The sequence below is a fragment of the Dioscorea cayenensis genome, chromosome 5, assembly GCF_009730915.1.
Source record: "Dioscorea cayenensis subsp. rotundata cultivar TDr96_F1 chromosome 5, TDr96_F1_v2_PseudoChromosome.rev07_lg8_w22 25.fasta, whole genome shotgun sequence".
NCBI lineage: Eukaryota > Viridiplantae > Streptophyta > Magnoliopsida > Dioscoreales > Dioscoreaceae > Dioscorea > Dioscorea cayenensis.
In genome coordinates, this window is record NC_052475.1 from 5,395,495 (window position 1) to 5,418,162 (window position 22,668).

Genomic DNA, 22,668 nt, shown 5'->3' on the forward strand with positions numbered 1-22,668 from the left:
GTGTATTTAGTTTTCTACTTAAGTACATATATACATGAAATGAGAAAAACACAGTAAAAGCATTAGGCAAAAAAATCTAAACATAATCTTGTTGGGTACACCTAACTTAATTAACAAATAGATATAGAATTCATTGAAAAATCTAAAGAGCAATTACTCACCGGTTTGCTTGAAACTAAAAACATAAATACCATTAGACAAAAAACTAATTAAGCTGTACCCCGAGTCCCCTCGTTGGAGGAGACGCGAGTTCGATTCCCCCTGACCGCGCTCCCAAATTTTCAAGAGGGTGAGGATGATGTGCAGATTCCCGCCCGCCTGCCATGCACGGGTTGGCTGACATCTCCTACCTCAAAACTAATTAAAACTGGATATACACCCCTAGCTACATAAAAATAGATATAAGACATTAATAAAAAATCTAATTGAATTGGGATGGGAAGAAATCCAAATATAAATGGCTTCGTAGAATGCATCACTATGCATTTATAGATATATTTAAAAAAAAAAATTGAACATAAATCTATTTGGAAACAAGGAAAAAGACCCGAAAATCCTCGACAAATTCCCAAGAGAAGCTGCAAGTTGTTGAAACTTGTTATATACAATTCTATTCTTCATTATTCAAAAAAATACCAAAAATTTTTGTTCTCTGAGAAATCCAAATTTCCCCTTTCTTCTTTTTTCCTTATCTTTTCTTTACTTTCAACTTCTTCCCCAACAAAGATAGATGAGATGGTGCATACCCTTGCTTAGCAAGCTCACTTCGATCATGCATGAGCTAACCCAGCACAGACCCTAATGAGCTTGTTGGTGATAATGCAAAGCGAGAACAAGAGAAGAATAGATCGTTTGATGAAATGCCCAGTTCAAACAATAGTGTTTGAGAAAATGTCAGGGGAGAGGTTCTCACATCAAACAAAGTCAAGGGAACAAAGTACAGAGTGGACCAAGAGTCATTTGCTTGACCAACAAATCACACTCAAGTCTGCATTACTATTTAAATCAAAAGAACTTAAAGACAACCCGACTACACGCAAGACATCCATTGGGTGAGACACTATCCTACACCTGATTGGGTACAAGATAGGATAACATGATCCAGCACTGGCTGGTTGCAAACTCAGAGAGATACACATAATATTTAGGGAAAAGTCTGAGCTCAGTATGGTTTTGAGGGTTTTGCAAAATAAGGAATGAGAAATTTTTCGATTACTATGATATGTGTTTCCTAGATTTGCAAAGCAGGGAAAAAGCTGTTATCAGCTGAATTAACGGTGTTAACTCACTGAGAGCAAAAATCGTCAGTTTTATTTTAAAAAATCAACTTATATGACATAAAAAAATATATTTTTTTAAATTTATTTCTCTTCCATAATTTCACTAAACAAAGACTTAAATTCCAAAAATCAAACAAAAATCATTTTTGAAAAATCTTGTTTTTAAGCCACATAGTGATTTTTTTACTTAAATAGACAATTTTTGCCTCTGCCAAACTGAAAAAGTTAACGCCCAGATTAACGGTTTTTCCCTTTTTGCAAATCTAGAAACCACATATCATAGAATCGATTCCTCATTCCTTATTTTCAGAAAACCTCGAAACCACATGGGTTTTTTCAGCTTTTCCCTAATATTTAATTATTTTCTCTCTCAAACACCCCAACTAACTTAGCCAACTCAAAAGTCATGTACTAACATACACCTTAGTTGACTGTAGCACAGCATCCTAACAACGTACAACACTTGATGAACATGGTCATGCTCTCCATCCACCATGCCCCATCATCCTCCATGCTGAGACATGAGCAGCGAGCATGGGACGGCGACCCATCACATCTCCTTCATCTTCGGCCTTGCCTCACCATGCCCGGCATCGAGTACACACTACGGTCAAACCTTCAACACCACCACGTGATTGAAGTGTGGTTACTCAATTAAGCTTCTCAGTGTGCCGTGGCTCTCCGGTGATAATGGCTTTGTAAACAAGTCCGCCAGTTGGTCATTTGTAGAACAACGATGCATAGAGACTTGTCCTTCAATGATGAGTCCACGAATGAAATGAAAACGCACATCAATGTGCTTAGTCCTCCCATGATGAGCTAGATTCCTTGCAACTGCAATCGCAGATTGATTATCACACCATAACCTTGTTGCACCCCCAAATACAACTCCACAGTCATGTAGAAGTCTTCTAAGCCAAACAATTTGGCATGCTGCCGAAGTTGAAGCAATATATTCTACTTCTGTTGTGGATAGTGCAACGATTTCTTGCTTCTTTGAGCTCCAAGAAATCGGGCTCGAATCGAGAGAGAAAAACACTCCTGTTGTACTCTTCCGATCTGACTTGCATCCAGCTCAATCACTGTCAGAGTATGCAACTAGAATTCCCTCATCACCACGAGAAAACCACAACCCATGTTCCAAAGTCCCAGCCAAGTATCTCACTACTCGTTTTGCAAATGAGTAGTGATCCTTGTTGGGAGAATTCATATATCTTGATAGATAATTCACGGCATAACATATATCTGGTCTAGTATGTGTGAGATATATCAGCTTTCCCACTAGGCTTTTGTACAGTCTTGGATCATTGAACACCTATGAATCTTCATTCTTTTGTCTATCATTCACTCCCATAGGTGTTGTCATTGACTTGCATTGCTTCATATTTAATTGTTGTAATAAATTCTCAACATAATTCTTCTGTTTGACAAAAATCACATCAGGCCTTTGCATTATCTCAAGACCAAGGAAGTAGCTCATGATCCCCAGATCCGACATCTCAAATGTTTCTTTCATCTCAACTTTAAATTGATCAATGAGAGAAGTAGAGGAGCTGGTATAGATAATATCATCAACGTATAAACTTATTAATAAACTATCACCATTCTCCTCCACTTTCCTATACAATGTGTGCTCGCATCACTTCTCAAGTAACCATGCTCCCTGAAGTACTGATCAATTCGCCCATACCAAGCACGAGGTGCTTGTTTTAATCCATACAGGGCCTTCTTCAGTCGATAGACAAGATGCTCACTCCCTTGAACTTCATATCTGTCACGCCCCGACCCGCGGGCCCACGGGACGCGACAATCGCCGCAGCAATCCCGAGGAGGGATACCCCGCCACTCAACCCTCGTGGATGCCGCAAGGCTAATCAACACACTGAATTCAACAATATACATATCGCGGATATAGAACGAGAAAAAACAATGTTACACAGCGACGAGTAACAACAACAACAACAACAACAATAGGATACGAGAAAAATATAGAGGTTCACAAAATACAGGGAAACAACCCTAACAACGGTGGGAAATGGTAATACGCGAAGTTTAAGAGTATTTAAATACTAAACCATGCAACAAGTTTTCTACACACTAGTGGATCCATAGGTCTTATAACATGTTCCATGACAACAACAACATACATGAGCCGAAGGAAATACAACGGATGATAGAATAGTAGTAAATGCCCGAAGACTGTCGCCACACGGTCACACCTACTACCCGCAGCGATCCCGGGAGGAAGAAGAGGGATGAGTAACTCAAGTTACTCGAGTGAGGGAGGTTAGCACAACCTTAGCGGAAAAAAATACACCAACAACAAAAAATAATAATAATGAATCATCAAAATAAATGCTTTACCAAAGTGATACAAGTTTAGAAACATTATTACATATAATAGAAGCCTTCAAGAGAATTAAAAAAACATAATAATACCAAGAAAAACTCTTTTTACCCCAACTAGGGTTTACAACACAAAAAAATCATAAAAGCATGGTTTTTAAATACAAGTAAAACAACAAAAATATCATGGGTTTGAAATAAATAAACACAATACCCAACACTCACCCAACATAACATGGTCTAGAAAACTCTCTAAACCTTCGCAGTGGCCATGGCTAGAGTTCGAGCCGCCAAGGTACTCATGCCCTTGACGTTGACCCATCGAGTTCACGGTTGGTGACTCCGGCTACCGATGAATATCCGATCGGGGCTCTACACTCCCACCAGGCGGCCCTCGTAGTAATCGGCCCGGTCGACACGCCACCTCAAAAAGGTCGGGTCAGTGAAGACCACCCTACTGCGATGAGGGATATCACCAAAACAATCACCACAATAAAATACAACTCCACTCGGAGTACAATATCCATCCATGATCATAAATCAAGAATACCTCGGCCATTTGCACGAGGACAAGATAAACACATAAGCAAAGCCCAAACTTTTTAACACAAAAATAATTTTGCAAGTCCCAACACAAGCAACAACATGGAAATCCTTTTTCCTTTCAACAATCCAAAAATTTGCTTCAAGCCTAGGATTTCACCAAATCAAAGATTTTCATAACAAAACTCAAGTTTCAAACAAAATAAAGATTTCACAAACTCATGGATACATATATCAATCACAATTTCCACGATAACAAAACAAAAGCCAAAAGAGACATCCAAGATTTGCCTCAACAATAATTATCATTCACCAAATTACCAAACAAGTATAAATCAATAAAACTTACTTAAAACATGAAATGCATATATATATATATAGCTATTGGCATTCTTCTAATAAAGCTATGCTAAATAATTCCACTCACAGGATCGGCAATTTATCTTCCTCGCAAGCTACTCCTCGGCTAAGTCTTTGCCTCGAGCCAAGACTTCTTCTCCTTGCCAAAGCATAACAAAACACCACAAAAATTAGCAAAAACAAACAAACAAGAAAAAACCCTAAGTTTTCTAACAAACCACCCTCATTCGATCCTAAGATTAGCTCAAAACTAGGTTTAAAAGGTTACCAATGAATTCCTAGGGGTTTTTAGCTTCAATCTAATCCGAAGAAATCAAAGAAACAACTAAATATTGCCGATTGCTACGAGTAACCTCGGAATTGCTACGATAGAAACCGAGCCCTATACTATGGTTTTTCTCCCCAATTTACAACTCTAAATCACAAATTTTTCTTCTACAACATTCTCACACAAGATCAACAATTCAATGGCTTCAATTTAAACCTATAAACATGCAAATCCATGGAGAAATTCTAGGTTTTGACTAAAAACAAGGAAAAATACAAGAATAAATACGGTATAAAAACCATAAATCTATGCTTACCAAGCTCAATGGTGAAAGAGGAAGAGATAGGATGCTTGGTTCACTGGGAAAAACTTCGCGGATAAGAAAATGGGAAGGTTCGGCCAAGACAAGGAAAGAAGAAGAGAAGAAGAAAAGAAGAAGAAGAAATGTTTTTAAGGGAAAAATTTTGGTACGCTTTACTGATGTCGGGCTACTACTGATGCAGGGCCTCTATCAAACCAGGGGCTTCTACGAGGAACAAGTTGCTCTGAGAACCGGTTTGCTACGAGGATCGAGCTGCTACTGAGTTTTTGGGGCTGAAAATCTATAGCAATGGCCTAAAGCAATCTATAGTAAACCCTGGTTATAACAATATCCCTAGGGTTGGACAACATATACTTCTTCTTGTATCTCTCCATTGAGAAACGCCTTCTTGACATCAAAGTGATAGACTGGCCACCCTACATGAGCTGCTAGTGCTAATACAAGCCTCACGGTTTCTAGGCGAGCTACGGGGGAGAAAACCTCTTCATAATCAATGCCGAATTTCTGAGAATATCCCTTGGCCACCACCTTGACCTTCTGCCTTACTACTTGACCTTCGGCATTGCATTTGGTTTTATAGATCCACTTGAGATCCACAGCTTGCTTCCCTGTGGGCAATTGGCATAATTCCCATGTATTATTGCTCACAATTGATGCCATCTCCGCATCCATAGCATCTTTCCATTCCTTGATCTTCACTGCTTCTGTGAACTCCACTGGTTCAGCAACATGCAAAGCAAGTGTGCAAGTGTTGTATATCTCTGCCAGGGATCGAGTTCTCCTTACAGGAGATTCATCTGTGGATGCACTTGGAGATCTAGAGCTCGCATCAAGTGTTGCAATTGTGGGAATTGGCTTTCCTCCATCTTCTCTTCTTCTTGTTGTGTCACTCTCAACATACTGATCTCCTATGAATTCTTCAATTGAGACCTCTTGATTGCCTTGACTGCTCACCTCCCAATTCCATCGAGAACCCTCATAGAACATCACATTCCTGCTCTCAATGACTTTACAAGATAATGGATTGTAAAGTTTGTAAACTATGGACTCGAGCGGTAGCCAACGAGAATACATTTCTCTGATTTGTTGTCAAGCTTCTGATGTTAGTGTGATGGAATGAGAGCAAACACGATGCATCCAAACACCCTAAGATAGCTTACATTAGGTTTAACATTATGCCATACCTCATAAGGTGTCACTCCATCCAATGCATGAGTTGGTAACCTATTGATTAAGTGCACATCGGTTGATGTTGCTTCTCCCCAAAACCTCTTTGGTAGTTCACCACTCTTCAGCAATCCCCTTGCCATCTCAATAACTATCCGGTTCTTGCGCTCCACCACACCATTTTGTTGTGGTGTGTATAGGGTCGAGAACTCCCTCTTGATCCCTAGCTTCGCACAATAATCTTGAAATTCATTTGAAGAAAACTCTCCTCCATGATCGCTTCTGATCGCCTTAAGTTTCTCTCCAGATTGTCGCTCCACAATAGCATGAAAGCTTTTGAACTTCATGAAAGCCTCTGATTTCTCTTTGAGAAAGAAAACCCAACTCCACTTGCTATAATCATCAATCAAAAGATAAAAATACTTGTTTCCTCCCAAGAATCCTTCGCTCATTGGACCACATAAGTCCATGTGAACTAATTGGAGACGTGCACTTGCTCTCCTTGAAGCTCTGCTCGGGAAGGATTTCCTAGCTTGCTTCACCAGTGCACAATCTTCACATTCCTTTACATACTTTAGTTTAGGCATACCATTCACCACATGCTTGTGAGATAGAAACACCAGGCTCCTATAATTCAGGTGTGCATAGCGTAGGTGCCACAGCTCCTCAATTGTTTGACTCCTAGCAGCCACATTTAAACACTCCCCACTTGTTAGGTCCAAGGGAAACATATTGTTCTTCGATCTAGTGATTACAATAGCATCACTACTTGCATGATTGTTCCTGATGATGAACTTATCATCCTTGAATGTCACTGAATAGCCTTTAGTGAGCAACTGGTCCACACTGAGCAGGTTGTGTGCCAGGCTCGGTACAAACTGTACATCACTTAGTTTCTTCTGGTCTCCAGCATGAGTGTGCACAGACAAGGTCCCGATTCCACGCACTCTCATCTCCTTGTTGTCTCTAAGCCTAACACAGACTTGCAGGGATTCATCAAAGTTACTGAACAATGTCTTGTCACCCGTCATGTGATTCGAGCACCCCGAATCAACTAGCCATACTAAATTTGAGTGAAATTCAGTAGATCTACTCGTCATGAAAATGTTTTCAATTTCCTCCTCCTTAGCTACTAGGCCAGTGCCGCCTTCTGGTTGCTTCTCCTTGGCTTTACACTCGGCTTTCACATGACCAAACTTCTTGCACTGAAAACATTGAATGTGACTCTTGTTATCAGGTCCTCTTCCAAGATCACTGTGGCCTTTTCCTCTCCCATGAACGAAGCCTCTCCCACGACCTCTGCTATCTTCCCAAGAGCTCCCTGCGCGTCCTCCCATGCTGTGACTAGAGCTTGTGTGCTCACTCTTCACATGAAGTGCCTTCTCACTTGTCTTCACATAGGTGCGCTAAGTGCGATTGACCCTTACTTCGTGGGCCTGTAGGGTTCCACAGAGATCATCAAGCGTGAGTGTTGCTATCTCCTTCGACTCTTCAATTGCCACAACCACCCAATCGAACTCTGGTGCCAAGCTTTGAAGAACCTTGGGCACTACATCAGACTCCTTCAGTTTGTGACCGAGGGCCTTCACTTGATTGACGACGGAGATAACTCTGGATATGTAGTCCTGGACAGCTTCATCATCCCCCATCTGGAAGGTCTCAAAGTCCTGCCAAAGAGCCTGTATTCTCACCGACAGAACCTTGGACGTACCTTGGCATTGCTTCCGAAGAATCTCCCACGCCACATGCGCAGTCTTCGCCTCCGAGATACGATCAAGGTTAGGCCCGTCTACCGCCTGTTGGATTAGACACATAGCCTTTGCATCCCGCTTCTTGTTCTCCCTCGTCACTGCATCATCATTCGTCTCAACTACACCACTCTCTACTAGATCCCATAGCTCCAAGGATCTAAACACCGTCTTCATGCGAAGACTCCATCTACCGTACTCTTGTCCGGTGAACACTAGTACAGAGGGCTGAGAAAGGACCACTGGTGAGTTGTTTTTGTTCGCCATCATCACACAAACTTTGATACCATATTGTTGGTGATAATTAGAGGTGTCAAACGGGTCATGCCGGCCCGGGCCCGGCACGGCCCGGCACGATTTGGGCCGTGCCCAGCCCAGGCACGATGCTACAGAATCGTGTCAAGTGGGCACGGACAACTCAACCTGGCCGGGCCGAGTTCAGTAGCCCGTGGGCGGGCCGGGACCGTGCCCGTCTCGGGCACGTCTTGGCCGGGACACGCGGGCCGGCCCCGACACTGCACAACCGTGGGTGGCAGTTGAGCCGTGCCGCCCGAGCCTGTGGGCCGGCCCGCAACGGTCCACTTCTTAATTTTTTTTTTATTTTTTATTTTGTGAGTATTAAAACTTTGAATTTATTTTTTTCTTTTTGCTTTGATAGAAAGACATTTTTACCCATCCCAACAACTATCTAACGGCTAGTTTTATGGGTATTTTAGTCTTTTGGTGTAAATGAAAAATTTTTGCCCTTTACAACAACTATAAACGGCTGGTTTATGAGGGGCATTTTTGGAATAAAAAAATATTAAAAATTATAAATACCCTAAATTCAAACTAAAATTTCCACACCGAACTCTCTCATCTCTCAATCTAATTCTCTCTTTGGCTTCTAAGTGCAACTTCCAAGCTTCAAGTTTGCAAATCCAAGTTTCAAGTTCATCATCAAGTATCTCAATTGCACTCAAAAAGAAATCGACACCAAAAAATCGACTTCGTAAATTATTTGTTAAAAGCAATTGAGGTAATTCGTTGATTCTTAATTTTTAATTTTTCATAATGGCGGTTCTTCTCCCAACTTTCCCTCCGATAATTCTCCGTTTGGTTTTTATGAAAATACCCCGTTAAATTCTCCGGATGATGATGATGTTGTTATTGAGACCCCAAATATTGGGCCATCAAGTAACAACCCTCGAAGCTCCGAAAAGCGAACTTCGGGGTTTGGCAATTTTATGACATTGTTGATTTTTCGAACAAAAGGCACTCGGGCGGTTTGTAAAAAATGTAAAAAAGATTTTTTTCTTGCCAAACTTGGAGGGCATTTAAAAAGACATGCCGATAAGCATGCCGTGAAGCCACACGATCCCACACAAACGCAAAATTAGTTTTACCGATTCGAGTATGGGAAATTTTTATTTTTTTAATAATGAAAAATGCAAGAAAAGAAGTTGCGAAATTTATTGTTCAAAATGAGCAACCTTTTTTTATCTTGCCGAAATCCCCGCTTTTTATAAAAAATGCTTATTCGAGGGTTTTAATCCAATTTTTAAATCGGTTTCAAGAAATACTATGAGAAAAATATTGTCTTATTATTTATGATGATTATAAACAAAAAAATTAATTTCGAATTATCTTCTTGTTCTTTTAAAATTTCTCTTACTTCAGATATTTGATCTTCTCAATTTCAAACGAATTATCTTTGTGTTACCAGTCACTATATTGATAATAATTGGGTTTTGCAAAAGCGTATTTTAAGTTTTTTTGAATTAGAACACCGCCATACCGCAAGTGTTATTGCAAGTTATATAACTCGGGCTATTAATGAGTATAATATTTCGAGTCCTATACTTTCAATTAGTTTGGATAATGCTTCGGCAAATAACAATGCGGTCGATCTTTTAAAAATGAATTTAATGCCTTTATTTTCCGGGGCTTTTTTTCATGTGCGTTGTGCTTGTCATGTTTTGAATTTATGTGTTAAAGATGGTTTAAAAATAATTGAGCCCCATATTAAAAAAGTTCTAAATTCTATTTTATATGTTCAAAATGGTTCAACCCGAAGACATGATTTTCAAGCTTATTGTTCGGAAAGGGGGAGAAAATGTAAAAGATATATCATTGATGTTGAGCATAGGTGGAATTCAACTTATGAAATGTTGGAGTGTGCTTATAATGATAGAGATATTATTTCTATGTTTGTTAATGAGAGATTTCCCAATGATCATGTCACTAATTATGATTGGGAAGTTTGCCATTTAATTAAGGAATTTTTGGAAATTTTTTATGCTTCAACTAATATTATGTCCGGTGTTTATTATTCCACTTCATCTATTATTGTCAACCAAATATTTTTTATTTGTGAGGTTTTTGCAAAATATAGAGAAGACCCTAATTTTGCTCCTATTATTGCTCCCATGGAGGAAAAATTTAGAAAATATTTTGGAAAAATCAAACCACTTCCTATTTTAGCTATGTTTCTTGACCCCCGTTTTAAAATTGATGGCACTTTTTGCATAATTGATTCTTATGATAATAATATGGATCTTGATCATTCTCTTTTGAAAGAAAATTATCGTTCTTTATTTTATGACATGTATAATGAATATCATAGAAAATATGGTGATAGAAGGACTTTCAATATGCCTCAATCTAGTGAAAGTTCCTCTTCAAGCACCAAAAATAGATCCGCCACTTATGTTGTAAATATAATTAAAAAAAAAATTTCCATGGGTGCTTCTTCTTCTTTTTCTTCTTCTAATACTAGTACTTCTTCTACTTCTCATGAAATAAATCATTATTTAAATAATAATATTAATAATTTCCTTACATCGGAAGAAATGGATAAGTTTGATATTTTGACATGGTGGAAACAACAGGCGCATAGTTATCCTGTACTTGCCGCCATGGCTCGTGATCTGTTAACTCCACCGATGTCTACAGTAGTATCGGAGTCTTGTTTTAGTGCAGGAAAAAGAGTACTGGATGATAGGAGGAGCAGAATGAATAATCAAACAGTGCAAATGTGCATATGTCTGAAGGATTGGCTAGATGCTGAAGATAGATTGCAAGGGCTAATAGAACAATTCACCCCTGATGACGGCGGAGAAGACATATATACTGATACTGACGTAGAAGAAATAAATTGATGAGCCTCAACTCTCAAGCTTGCAACATGCCAAGATTAATCCTTTATTCCTTTTTATTGTTTCAAATGTTCAAATAAAAAAAAAAAGATAAGTATTTTGAGTTTATTTCAAAATTCAAATGATATTAATAATTAATTGTTATTTTTGCAATTTTTTTTAAAGATTTTTATTTAAATATAAAATATATATTTAACTAATCTTTCTCTGTTTCTCATTAGGGTTAGCTTGGTGACTTGGTCCTTGAAGCCGATCGCCTGACCCTCCCTGACGCATGCAGCCGCGACTTGGCTTCAACGGTTCAACCAGCTAGCCGTTTCTCCCGACGCCCAGACCCTCCCCGCACTTGGCTTCAATGGTTCAACCTGCCGCTCGACCCTCCCGCACGCCCAGCCCTCCGTCTTCTCCTTATCTGAATCCCTCCATAGATGGCGTTTTCCCTGCTTCTTCTTCTTCTTCTTATCCTCCGGTGAGGTCTTTGGATAGGGATGATCGCAGTGGTCGTGCTCGGATCGCGCATGATGAGGTGGATTTAGGGTTTCGTTTTCTGTTCTTTTGGGGTTGGGCGTGGTTGGGATTATGCTGAGGAGAATTCGCGTTGGACCGTTGAGGCGGGCTCTGGATTATCTCTTTGGGTATTCTCATGGTTTTGGCGAGCGGAGGATTGGGGTTGATAGCTATAGTCTATAGATTATCTCTTTGGGAATTCTCATTGTTGCTACTGTTTTTTCTTCTTCTTGTTGTTGGCATGGCTTTTCTTTGATTTATTTAGAGTTCATCTCCATGGCTTTTTCTTCTTCTTTAAATGTTGCCTCTGAATGACTGAAGAATGTTTATGTATGAATTTTGTTTAATTCATCGCGTTGGACCGTTGATATTGATTTTACTCAATTTTGTGTTCTTAAATTTGTATTAATAAATCTCATGCTCTCTTGTTTGAGTTGATTCTGTAAACTCTTCTTTTTTTAATTTTCTTTTGCTTGTATAGTTCCTCACTTCCTCTTTACTGAAAATTGAGAATGGTTCTTGCTTTTTTGGGTTATTTGAATATTTATGTTGAATCGTTGATTGATGATTTGAAGTCATTGAACTAAGGATTTAGATTAGGAAATGGATTAAAACTCAAAAAAGACTGAAGGATTTGATTTCAAAGATAAATAGATAATGATAATATAGTTTTTCAATTATAGTAAAATTTAATTTATATTTATATTATTTAATTATTAGATAATGTTTCTTATATTTTTATTTTTTTTTTAATTTTTCTGATTTTATATATATTTATATTTTTTTAATATTTTTATATTAAAAAAATATTAACGGGCCCACGACGAGCACGAGCCCAAAAGTGGGCCGTGTCTCGTCTTGGGCCGACCCTCCACCATTTGCGGGCCGTGCCGGCCCAGCACGACAAAGCCATGGGTCGGGTCAGGCCGAACACGCACAGTTCCCGGGCTGCCATGGGCTCGGGCCGTGCCGGCCCATTTGACAACTTTAGTGATAATGCAAAGCAAGAACAAGAGAAGAATAGATCGTTTGATGAAATGCCCAGTTCAAACAATAGTGTTTGAGAAAATGTCAGGGAAGAGGTTCTCACATCAAACAAAGCCAAGGGAACAAAGTATAGAGTGGACCAGGAGTCATTTGCTTGACCAACAAATCACACTCAAGTTTGCATTACTATTTAAATCTAAAGAACATAAAGACAACCCGACTACACGCAACTGACGCAAGACATCCATTGGGTGAGACACTATCCTACTCCTGATTGGGTACAAGATAGGATAACATGATCCAGCACTGGCTGGTTGCAAACTCAGAGAGATACACATAATATTTAATTCTTTTCTCTCTCAAACACCCCAACTAACTTAACCAACTCAAAAGTCATGTACTAACATACACCTTAGTTAACTGTAGCACAGCATCCATTGGGTGAGACACTATCCTAACATACACCTTAGTTGCCGCCTATTACATAGCATCCTCGGCTGTTCAGATGTAACTACCGCTAATACCACCGAATTAACGGCCGTTTTAACCAAAAACCGCCACCAAATGAAAGAAAACACCGGCCGTTCATTTAACTGCCTTCTAAACCGCTCCAATCTGCAACACAGGCGGCCATTTAGGTAAAACCGCCGGGAAATGAGTGCCGCGAAATCACTAATTTCTTGTAGTTAACGTATAGCACTTGATGAACAGGGCCATGCTCTCCATCCCTGTACCCCATCATCCTCCATGCTAGACGTGAACAGCAGCATGGACGATGACCCATCACATCTCCTTCATCTTCGGCCTTGCCTCACCATGCCTGGCATCAGTATACACTACAGTCAAACCTTCAACAGAGCTTGGTTATCTTCCACACACCAACGCCAGTGCATGAGCTCCCATATACACCTTTGAGCTAGTGTTGGTGCTACTAGCTAGGGACTGGTGTGGGCTTGCAGCAGGAAAATTCATTAGTGCTGAATTTCTAAAAACACTCTACTTGCACTAATTTAAATTGCTCTCCAATCATAAGTTTTTGTTGGAACCACCACTTGTACTAATGAATACCACTTGTCAGTCACAAGCCCACATCAGTATATTGCAAGCACCAATGAGCCACTAGTCTCAAGTAGTGCTAGTGTGAGTAGTGTAGTATTGACACAGGCTATCATGAGTTTATGTAAACACCTTACAAGTATTAGTGAGCTCACTAGTCACAAGCAAACACCAGCACAAGAAGTTGATCATGCGATCTCATGACTTGCAGGACACATTGGTCCCACAAGCAAGCTCCAGTGTTAGCTCAGCAAGCCCAGGGAAGGAGAAGGGAATGGGAATAAGAAGGAAGGTATATAGGTTGTTGAAAAAATTAATTGAATTATAATTATTTTTGTTTAAAAAATAATTTTTAAAAAATATACGTTATTTTGAGAAACAGAGGAGTTTTTTTATATTTAAAATTCTGTGAGAGATTTAGATGTATTTCAATTAAAAAAGCTAAACATAAAACTAAAGAATAAAAAAAAAACTAAAGAGTTAGGTAGAAACCTAAGAAAACAAGAGGCTCTATATGTTCCTAATTACATAAACAAATTGATAAAAAATCTTACACCTGTATAAACGCGCACACTCACATACATATATATATATATATATATATAAGCATTAAATAATTGGGTAGAACCTAGGTTAAAATGGGATTTACATATTGAAGTAGATAAATAAATTAATAAAATTTACTAAAATCCAAATATGTCGAAAAAAATGTGTGGTATAATTGAAAAAAAAATCTCAATAACAATTGTTATATTTATAAAAAAAAAAAAAAATGCAAACCACAAAAGCATTGGGAGAGGGTTAAAAATGAAGTTATTGTCAAGTCTGGTATCTAAAAAAATAAGAAATTTAGAAAGGGTATTTTTATTTTTTATTTTTTTATTTTTTTGTCTAAAAAACACAAGGTCTTATAAGAAAAACTGTTCGGAAAAAAATATATATCTTGCACATTTTTCTTCACTATTCACCAATAAAAAAATTCCAGTCCAAGTCTTGTACTGAGGCAGGGAAGATACAAATGAAAAAGTGAGCATGTAACTACTTTTAAAAAGAATAAACAAATAAAAAGAAAAAGGAGAAGCGAAAAAAGAAACAAAGATGACAGCATGGTTACACTGACACCCACACCTTGTAATGAACATAGACTCAACGTGCTGAAAACAAGAAAATAAAAAAATGAAATGATGATTTGACAAGGAGGTGGTCCTGACTCAGCCAACCTGTAAAGCAACATCATTTGCATGACAATGCTCACCACCGACACTTTCGAAAAGGATAAAACATCACCACAAATATGTTCATGGACGGTCACCAAAGTTCCCTCCCTGTGACGTATAGTTGTTAAGTACTTGTTGGAGCCCATCGTTAATGTGTCTATCAAATGCGGCATGAACATTAATAGTACAAATTGCACTTTAATCGGCATAATTTCACGCTAAATCAAAATGATGTGACATCTATAGTAACTTAGCATAAATGATGACCTGGATAACATGGTAATATGACAAAAGTTCTTCATTTGGAGGTAAATATTTTGAAAGATCTTAGTGGAGTTATTTTTTGTCATGATGTCACTAATTTGAAGCGCAAGATCTTATTAGTGACTATATTTTGGAAATTTGATCGACGCTAAATACTGGATGGGAGGCTTAATTGAAGAAATACCTATCAATGGTATATTTGGAGAGTTATCTAATTGAAAACATATTTATTGTTGGTATGATTTGAAGAAACTTAATAGTATGATTGAAGATATGTCAAATTGGAGAGATACCTATTTGTGGTATGATTGGCACGATTGATTGAAGATCATGTTTGGAAAATTTTGTGAAGATGCACAAAGTCATACGCCCCTCGCGAGGGGACTGTATGGTGAGGAGCTGAGGAGATGGCTAGTTGCTGGCACTCGGGATCGTGAGATCCTCAGCTGCATCGACTCGGATTAAGCATGATTAGGGAGGTTGATGGGTCTCTGAGGTCGCTTCGCAAACGAAACCGTAACTCATTCAAGTCGCTAATCATGCCCATATTGCATGTTCGATTCACAACAAGGCTTACAACAGCTAAATTTAGAAAATTCTAAAATTAGTAGTCGCGGAGATTCTAAAAGAGGTATGAGCTACATTTAAGACTTGGAATCTTCTATATAAGCTACCTTGTTTTGAGATTGTATAGTGATAACTAGAGCTTGAGATAATACAGGCACTAGATAATCTAGAGAGAGTATTGATCTTTATTTGTGAGTGTAAGTAATAAAGTGTTGGTACTCATGTATTTTCATCTCTTTTAGTGGATTTTTTATCTCCAGACTTGGCCCCCTAAATGTAGGCGAGTTGATGCTAAACTGGGTTACCAATTTCATGTATCTCCATTTTATTTTTGGTTCTGTAGTGAGATTACTATGAGTGTTAATTTGAGTGTTTTCTAAACACTTAAACCACACCGGTGGATCTAACAAACATATCTAATGTCATCTATATTTAACTTTTATTATCTTTTGTTTAGATATTTTGCAATTAATCGATTATCGTTTTTATTTATTATTTATTTTGTTTTATAGAGAGAAATTCATTTAGTTTAAGATGTATCAAATTAAAAAATATATATAATTATAATTATGAATACGTCACAAACAATATTTGAGTCTTCAACTTTTGAAGATGGAGGGGAATGATAAATTACTACTCTATTATAAAAATTGTATTTAAAAAAAAACTCTTCAGAAAAATATAAGAGCTCCAAAAGATCCCCCAACTGTTTATTAAATATGGAAACTTGAAAATGAGTTTGCTAAAGTTCTTCCATCAAAGTCACCAAGGAAAAAGTTTGATTAAAGTCGGAGACTTCAAGCTTCGTATGGTTGAAACAATATATGAAGATTTAAAGACTCTTATCATCTTATTATCATACACTCATTAATATGGCAAGAGTCTTCTTTTGTTTATTGCTATTTATTAAATAATTGTAAAAGATTTCGCTTAACCCTTCAAAGGAAGTTCTAAAACTCAGCAGAAGGATAGAGAATCACAATAGAGTAGGTCCCCAAAGTGTAGGTGGTAGTGATTCGTATATTATCGCATTTTCCCCTTTATGAAGAAGCATCATCACTTATAAGTTTCAAGATCAACTTGATCTGAGGCGTAGTAATATATCTTGTTTGGTGACAATCAGAACCCTGCCAAAAGTGGAGCATCATGAATTTTCAATATCAAAACTGAAATAGTGAAATGAAGTTTTTAACATATTAGTTCATTCTAAGAGAAGTCTCTTAGTAAACTTTTAGATCAGGACTAGGACAAGATGTATTGCTTTTGTTTAAACCAAATTTTTCTAATTTTTTGTCTACTCATATACTAGAGGCTAGAGGTTTGGGAAGTCAATTTATTCCTCACTTTCTTGTGGTGGTGGGGGAGGAGGGTCATCTTTTCTTCAAAGTCAAATTATCTCACATTCTCAATATTATGAAAAAGCTCAATTAAGGATTTTTGATCTTTCTTTCATAACTCAATACCTTTGCTCCAAGTCTTCTTATGTCCAAAGAGGGGATGAACATGCTGGTCATTCTCAGCTCCCAGCTACATTGTATTTAGGGGTTTGCTCCTTTAGGTAAGAAAGACTAGGGTTCTACTTACCCTTTCCCATAAGACTTACAACTTCTCAATAGAATTTACAATTTGGGCCAAATTATTAATGTAAAAATTATCTCTCTTCTCTATCTAAATTAGGACAACCCTTGATCAGTTAGTTACGAGGGGAGAGTTGATATTATAGATCACAAAGAATGGTTTCCTCCCAAGATATGAGGCTCCACTACACACCTCATCAAGGTTCTCTTATACCATTTCTCTACTAGATTCCTACATTCAAAATCTTAAGAATCGAGCTCGATTCAAACCTATAACTGTGGAAGGATACTCGATACCTAAGTCAAATCGGGGGATTGATGTCTCAAGAGAGATGATGAATTTCGAAAAAAAGAACAAAGAAAGAGTTTAGGGTACATAATAATGAAATCTCTAGGGAGTTCTCTCCCGTATGTGAATGATCAATTATCCTTTTTTTATCCCTCTCACCTCACTAACTAATAGAGTTGTTAGTTTGTAAAAGAGTGGACTGAGGAGGAATGAGATAGAAATGGAATAGTGGGGAATGGACTAGGAATGGAGGAAAAAACTGTCTTTAATGGGAGGTATGAGAGAATTCACTCGAATGGGGAAAAGTAAAAGAGAAAAATTGTAGTAAAAACTTTCTATACCCTTAATACAAGTTAATAAGAAAATGTTAGGTTAGATAATAATTATTTTTTTAATAATAATTAATAATAATTTTTAATTATAAAATATTTTGACTATTGTTATTTTCATTTAACTAAATATTTCACTTTAATTATTATTTATTGTTAAATTATCTATTTAATTATTATTCGAACTAAATTATTATCTTTAATTATTATATATTTATTATTTCACATTAATTATTATTTATTGCTAAAATTATTTATTTAATTATTATTTGAACTAGATTATTATATTTAATTATTAGTTATTATTATTTCACATTAATTATTATTTATTATTCAAATAGTCTAATTAATTATTATTTAAATTAAATTATTATTTTATTTATTAGTTATTATTATTTCACTTTAGTCATTATTTATTATTAAAATTATCTATTTAATTATTATTGAATTAAATTATTATTTTAATTATTAAATAAGATGAGCAAACGCGACATTTCACCTCAAAAGGAGTTTGAGAGGAATGAGTTGTGGGGATATCATTCATCTCTCACTCCCTCACTCATTACTCACCCATTCCTTTATAACTCCCATACATGGTCATCCAATGTCAGTAGCTCATCGAAATCACTCAAGTAACGATTCCCACTCCATATCTCGCAAACCAAACACCCCTAGGGGTTGTTTAAGCATTGTTAGCTAAATCTATGTTTTTGTTGTTATTTCTAAATTTTAGAAACAAAACAAGAAAAACACGTTTGGCAAATAATTTTTGTTATCAAAAATTTTGAAAACGACATCTATGTTCTCAAAAAAAGTGGAAACACAATTTTTATGTTTTTTTAACTATTTTTGAAAAACGTTTTTCAAAACATTAACCTATCTCACTATACACATTAATTACTATCTTTTCCTTATAGGCATTAATGGTTTAGACAAATGTGCCAGCTGATCCGAGAGGTGCATCCTCATTTTTTCTTCAAAATTTTTTTCTTGATTTTTTCCAATCTCAAAAATTTATTTTATCCTATCGCTTTTTGATATTTATTTGTAATTTTTTTTTAATATAGTAGAAAATTTTAGATAAAGATAATTTGAGATTTGAGATTTTTCTCGTGAAATATCCTTCATTTTTTCCCTTTAAATCTTTTCTAATTATCACAAAAAGATCTATATATCATGTGTTGTCATTAATACAATTTTTATAAAAAATTTAACATCTCATTATTTTTTTATATATTTTTCAATAAAAAATACATATAAAAAAACTTTTGTTTACTAATACAAGTTAATTTTTGTGTACTAATATAAAAAAACTATAATAATTATAAAAAATATAAATTAAGAAAAATAGAGACAAAAAATTTACAATACTTTTTTTTTCTTTCCGAAACATACAACTTTTGTATTCAAACTTGTTTTTATTTAAAAAAAATTGATAACAAAACAAAAACAAAACATAAAAGAAACAAAAACAAAAACCAGAAAAACAAAAACAATGTCAAACGACACCGTAGTTTCTTGTCTTTAATTATTCAATCTTTTCATTAGAATGCTAGGTTAATTCTTTAATCTCTCCATTCAATGGCCGAGCAACTCCTACTTCGATTGGAGATTTATTCCTCTATACTAAATGGGTAAATTTTTCTGGTGGGTACCTAAGTTTGGCCTTTATATCACTTGAGCATTAACTTTCAATTTAGTATCAAAACGAACATCAAGTTTTAATTTCATTTCTTCGACAGTGTAATCGGGAATCTCCGATAGATTTTTGTGATACGGATGGCGGAAAAGCTGCTGGACGCCCTGGGTTCATGTCACCAGGCCATAGTATTCTGAGAGAGGGGAAAGAAAAGGACGATGGGCAGCGTTTCGACATGTACGCCCCACGTGGACCAAAAAGCCACATTGGTTAAGTGGGTCGAGCTGGTGAGTCGCTGACGCGACCCTAGGGCATCCACGCAAGCTTTCCTGCTTCACATCACCAAAAACCCATCGGAAATCCCTAATTACCCAAACTCGAGAAATAAAAATTAAAATTTAGGGCCCATTTTCGATCAAATCGAAAGCTAGATTCAAACCGATATATCGTCAAACCTGTATACTCACCTGAAAAATTTACCCATACTAAATAGTCCAATGAATTTTGCTGCCATACAAGATTCAATCTTGCCCTATTGGATGACTTGGCACTGAAATCTGACTATATGAGCCTAAATCATACCACATGGGTGAGTCTAATCATTCCACGTTTTAAAATGTTTTTTTTCTTTGTATTACAACGGAAAATCTTTAACTTTTATTAATGAAAAAAAACTTCTTGGCTTAATTTGGGAAAGCCAATCCAATAACAACCCCCACAATATGCCATAGCAAAAGTAACGAGACAGATTTTCAACACATACATTTTCTAAGATAATATCAATTTATATAAATATGAAATTAATAAATAAAAGAAAACCGACTCTCCAGAAGGTAGTTGGTGGTTGCGAATGAGTTAGGCATTCATTCAATTGATCCATGAAATCCTCAAATATTACGACATCGAAATTGGAATATATGATTATATATCCCTTTCATGACCCACCTTTTTCTAATAATAGGTTTCTCTTCTTATTTATTTTTATAATATAATAGAGAAATATATTTATTAATTTAAATAATTAATAATTGGCTTAATTACAGTATTATTAATTTACTTTTTTATAATGAAGTTTTTCTATATTATTTATATAAGAATCTCTCCAAAATGTACAATTTGCTAAATTTAACAAGAAAATTTAAGTAACAAATTGATTTTTTTTTAAAAAATATCCTAAATGCTCACAATGGTTATAAGAAATTATAAATTATAAATTATAAAAATAAAAATAAAATAAAAATAAAAATGGAAAATATTATTTACTTCTCCATATTACAAGATCTAAAAATTAAAACTAAATATCAATAAGGAAATATTATTATAAAAATATTATTTATCCAAAACAAGCTAGTAATGAAATATCATTCAATACATAAATAAATAAATAATTTTTCATCAATTTTCACTTTTCCATTATATATAATGTTAGGAATGAAAGATTGATTGCAAAAGAGAGATACATTGTCCATTTATTGGTGCACCATATATAGGAGTACAACAAGAGATAGTTGGAAAGCTTAATAATATGAATCAATCAATAATCAATTTGAAAAACTATCCTAATTTGGTTAGAGAGAAACCGCTGGTGAGTTGTACAGTAGTCTATCACCCTCCCGCTACCCGCCGCAAAGATCAACCCGGAGCATGGCGACGACGACCGGATCGAAAGTCGAGGAAGAGTGTAGAGGGTAGTCCCTTGGTGAAGATATCTCGCATATTGTGATGACGAGGGAAAATGTATCATGCGGACGTCGCCAAAGGCAATCGGATCGCGAACAAAATAAAGATCAATCTCCACATGTTTTGTCCGCTGATGTTGAACCGGATTTGTAGAGAGATAGATCGGCAGTAGACATTGTCGCACTAGACAATGGTAGCATTCTCGCGGCGGTCTACAGTAGCTCTGGGTGAGAAGTTGACGAAGCCAACTACATTCGGCGACAAAGATTTGTAACGCAACAATACTCCACTTCTGCGCTGAGCGGATACCGTAGGTTGTCGCTTTTGAAGACCAAGAAACCAGAGTTGTTACCAAGGAAGATGGCATAGCCGGAGGTCGATGTACGGGTGTCCGGACACCCGCTTTAGTCGAGCGCCAAAGTAGGCCACTAGATCGGGTACAAGTGGAAGCAAAGTGAGCTCACGATTAAGAGCAAGTGGTGCTTTTGAGGTAGCGCAAGATGCGCTTTGACAAGGTCGAGATGCGCTCCCCTAGGATCATACATATGCAAGCAAACCCCGCTGACAACATGTGTGACGCCGTGACGAGTGAATGTTAGCAATCGAGAGCACCAGCTGAGACTCCTCAGAGGGCGGTGTCGGCCACTAGGGTGCCGGCTACAAGCGTGGGAGCTTGACTCGTGCATCCATCGGGCGTGGCGCATCGGATTGCACGCAGTCCATGCCTACCCGGGCTATTATCTCATGCGCATATTTCTCTTGCGAGAGGAAAAATCATGGGTGAGCATTTGATGGAGATGCCAAGAAAGTAGTGAAGGGGACCAAGATCGGTCATAGAGAATTCCGCTGGAGGAGCTCGATGATAGAGTTCAAAGAGGGCCCGAAGAGCTTGTCGAGATAAGGATGTCGCCGACGCATGTGGCAAGTAGGCGGTGTCTACGCTACTAGTGTAGATGAAAAGGGATGGGTCACTCTTTGAAGCGACGGCCGATGGAGATGATGTACGTGGCGAGCAAAATCGAACCACGCGCGAGGAGCCCGCTGAGCCCGTGATAAAGATTTGTTGAGGCGGCACACGTAGTCGTAAAGCGCCGCCGACGAAGCCGGAGGTCGTTGATAGTAGAACATCTCCCTCGAGTGTCCTATGGTAGGAAGGTGTTCTTCACGCCGAGTTGATGAACGTAGCCAATTGCCGCCGAGAGCGATGCGAAGAGGACGGCGTGGATCATGGCCGCTTACAACCGGGCTAAACTTCGTCAGTAGTTGATACCGATGTTGCTTGGAGATGCTGCGGAGAACCCAGCAGGCCTTGTACAGGGCAAGTGATACGTCGGAGTTGATCTTGTGACGAAAAATTCATTTGCTGGTGACGATGTTCGCGCAGG